Source organism: Tachysurus fulvidraco, chromosome 25 (genome assembly GCF_022655615.1).
Source record: "Tachysurus fulvidraco isolate hzauxx_2018 chromosome 25, HZAU_PFXX_2.0, whole genome shotgun sequence".
Lineage (NCBI taxonomy): Eukaryota > Metazoa > Chordata > Actinopteri > Siluriformes > Bagridae > Tachysurus > Tachysurus fulvidraco.
Window position 1 is genome coordinate 6,932,352 of NC_062542.1, and position 3,947 is coordinate 6,936,298.

At 40.6% G+C, this 3,947-nt stretch overlaps 1 protein-coding gene across 5 annotated transcripts in view; it reads right to left on the bottom strand.

Annotated features, from left to right (window-relative positions):
• nr4a3 (nuclear receptor subfamily 4, group A, member 3) overlaps positions 1-3,690 on the bottom strand; it is a 28,609-nt gene extending 24,919 nt beyond the window's left edge. For 3 of the 5 annotated variants that reach the window (XM_027176113.2, XM_047808694.1, XM_027176104.2), the window contains exons 1-2: positions 3,289-3,689; positions 1-15 (exon numbers count right to left, since the gene is read on the bottom strand). The exon at positions 1-15 is cut by the window's left edge. The gene's annotated coding sequence lies outside the window, so the exon portion shown is untranslated. Of the gene's footprint in view, positions 16-3,288 lie in introns of all 5 variants that reach the window. The other 2 variants (XM_047808696.1, XM_027176122.2) reach the window with 2 other exon arrangements.
• Between the last annotated feature and the right edge of the window lie 257 nt (positions 3,691-3,947).

Here is a 3,947-nt window from a genome sequence, read left to right on the forward strand (position 1 = left end):
CCGAACCGGGGTCTGCTGAGGGAAAGAAGAGAAAAAGCTCAGCACATCAGTCACCACAGTATACACACGTGCATGCTCATGCACACATAAGCGTTTTTGATCCTGTGCGTAAATGTAGGCTGACTGCACAAATACATCCATTATCTCTACTGATACAGAAGTCAGATGGAGTGCATATGAGGTTGTAGATTATGCAGCCACTACTACACTCCGATTAAAAAAAAAACAAAACAAAAAACGTGCTATGACTGCGCAAAAGCCACAAATGTTGCGCACGAGTGCAGCACGCTGGCCTGGTTAAACTATTATGACTAAATGCGAACATGTGAAAAACAGGAACGGAAAAGTATTATAAGAGTATACTGAGAATGTGAATATGCAACAACAATATACGCGCCACGCGTTTCATAATCGAAATTGCTGCGATTTGATTTGAATGAAACTTATATAAAGCATGCAAATCATCTAAATTCACGAAAATACATTAAAAAAGTACAAAAAAAAAGTTTTACCAACAACAAAAAGCAAAAAACAGCATGCAAACAACAACAAAACCAATAATAAAAACCATGAGCGTGGGCTATTTTTTAATATAATTGTTTCTTGTAAATCATCAACCCAGTAAATAAATCTTTGCATAATGTGCCCAAGTGAGACCGCGACACAGCTGACAACTCTGATACCTATAGCCTAATTTGCGTTTGTAGATGAATTTTTTTTCTTTACAAAACGTCTACTTGTAAGTCGTTAACATACAAGTAATGCACCTGGACGAAGTGTCATGTTTACTGTCCGGAGCTCAGAAGAGTAAAGAAGTCGCAAATTAGCGGTGTAATCTGAAAGAGACTAGCGCCCCCTCCCTGACGCACGAGCCTGTCTTCGGTTACCACCGTCACAACTTCACAGACCTGTATTAATATACCAGTATATTTTTCAAGCCAAGTCACTGATTGTGTTCTTTTTCTACACCAAGAAGTCCACGTCTACACCCAGAAAAACGCAATTCTTGCAGTCTGATGAATCACATTTCTACTTTCTGCTATACATTTTAGTTATGATCGAATCCTCAGAGCTATAGTAAAGGGTTTGAGTAATTTAGCACACGTTATTAGAAACAATACGATTTACTGTCCATGATACAAAGTCCATCTTAAATATTAAAAGCCTTACATGCAGGCTACATTTAATCCATAGGCAATAAATTCAATGGGCAAAATAATGGTTACACTTAAAGGGAGTCTTGGCTTCATAAAGGGGTTCTATTTTAACCTTTACTGTAAGGGAAACAATGGTATGGACCACAGTCTACATAGAAACTTTAAGGTTTACTAACAGGACAAGTTTAAGTGCTTATAAAGCTGTGTAACTGAAGGTAAAATAAAAAAAAAAAACACTGAAAAAAGGGTGATAAACCATGAAAGGGTGCTAAAAAGAATCGGGAGGGTAATAGATATAGAGATAGAGATAGATAGAGAGAGAGAGATAGTAGATAAGAAACAAGTTGAGTGGTAAGATAGTAGGATAGATATATATATATATATATATATATATATATATATATATATATATATATATATATATACACACACACACACACACACACACACACACACACAAAGCAGCACCTTTTTAGTGGCTATTGTATGTGTGGCTCGTTTGTTTTCAGAGCACACGCGAATAGGATTCTTAGATGATAGTACTATGATAGTAGCAGGCTAGAATCGTGTGTGTATGTGTGTGTGAGTGAGAGAGAGAGTGTAAAGCCCCTGGTCCGCTCGCGCCCCCGGTAACCTAGAGAACCGCATGAGAGCCCTTAAGCACGCGCTCGCCTCCTCGCTCAATAAGCGCACTGGAGAGAGGCTTCCAGCAAATAGACGAGTAAAAGGACAGAGAGCTGACAAAGGAATGGAAAGAAATAACACAAGTACAGTAAATTAGCTGAGGGAACGGGACTGGACAGTGAAAGTGGAGACAAGCTAGAGGCATAAAGACAAGATACTTTGCACATCTCACCAAGCAACTCTGGCCTTTATTAACCGGGTATAAAGTAGCCTAGAGTTTGGATTGCTGAATAACTTCATACTTTATGATCACTGGATGTCATTCAGCATGTATAAATCCTATACTCATAAAAGGAAGATCCGGGAACATCCTTTAACAAATCTGGATCCTCCAGAAACCTTGATACAAAGGTCTTTAGGAATGCAAATAGTTACCTTACCCCAGAACCCTAATTGCACTTAAAGTTCCTTCATTTTTCATTTTGTGTGTGTGTGTGTGTGTGTGTGTGTGTGTGTGTGTGTGTGTGTGTGTGTGTGTGTGTGTGTGTGTGTGTGTGTATGTGTGTGTTCATAAAGAGGGGGCGTGATTATCGGTTGTCAAAAGCAATACTTTTATGTTAATGAAAGATAGAGATTGTTGAAATATGCATGAACGTTTGCACGACATTTTCCATCGTTTTCTATTATTCTATTCTGACCACGCACTTTCATTATAGTATCATGTGCGCAATATGACACTATATACAAAAATCATCCACGCGACACACCATGGAGTGGCAAAAGTCAGTCAAGTGAATAGTACAACGAAGAATCGTGCATTATTAGAAATAAAAAATTGAGAAGAAACACGTGATAATCAGACTGAACATCTGATAATAACATATTCATATTTTTTTTGCTACATGATGTTAGTGTCCATGGGATATTTTACGCGCCCGAGCTACCTGTCGCTTCCACTAGGATTGGCACTGGAGAGATCTAATGTGAGTGGAATTAGGGGGGAATAAAAGGAAGAAAAAAAAAAGAACAAGATTTTACACTTGTGTGTGGAAGCGCGATCACAAAGCAAACAAGCAACCCCTAACATGTGTTTTAAAGTGTCTGGGGATGGAGCCGAAGCGCACGCCTCTCGATGCCGGTGTGAGAGCGCGAGCTTTCCGCTGTGTAGGCTAAACCGGGGCACAAAAAAAAGATGCGGCATCCCGTTTCCATGACAACCGGCGATAATCTGACCACCTTGCGCAAATTAAATTGGGGATTCAGAGCCATCCAGCCGTCTGGATCGGAGACATCGCCTCAGACACGGCTGTTTGTTCCCTAAGTGCGCGCAACAGGTTACCGCACATCAGCGCAAACTTTTTTTTAAAAGTCCTTAACAGTGTAAAGAAAAGGCAACATAACAAAAACTGACAACTTAACAAACCGAACCGAGGTCTAGTCGTGTTGTGAGAAAGATGAAAAAAACAAAAAACAAAAACAAAAAAACAATTAAAACGCGTTTACTTACTTGTTTGCTGTGACGGTTCCGTCTTTACATATGTTTTAGACCCCTAGTAATTCCCTGCGCATATCCAATAGAGTTGTGCAGAAATGTTTAAAAATTCAGATGAATCAAGTAGATTTTGTGGGTCGCAAAAGATAACCAGGTTTCCTTAAAAAAAAGCTATCTCTATTTGTGTTTTTATTTCTCTTTTAGAATAAGAGTGGAAAAAAAGTACTCCGTGCTCCGCTCAGTTCCACTGTAACCGGCTCGGCATGAAGTGGCTACGGAAAAGAAAGACGCGCCGGTATGAAGTTGCAATGTGCCTTTGTTTATGTGTAACGCTGAGAGAGAGAAAGTCCAATAGCACATTTATGCGCGTCTGCCTTCTACATAGGCAGCCTGGTATGCGCTACGTCAATGTGACGCCATGGGAGAGGTGACGTCGAGCAAGCACTGTAGCGCACCCCCCTGGTACAGTATACACATATGTTCCCTGCCAGAGAGAGAGAGAGAGAGAGAGAGAGAGAGAGAGAGAGAGAGAGACAGAGAGGGGGGGGGGGCAGAGAGAGGGGGGAAGAGGGGGGAGGAGAAGTACGATGATACTTTGACTCTACGTGTTACAGTGTTTGAAACGGCGCGGGAGGGCGTGTTACACTTACAGTATATTTCACCATCATGAGCAG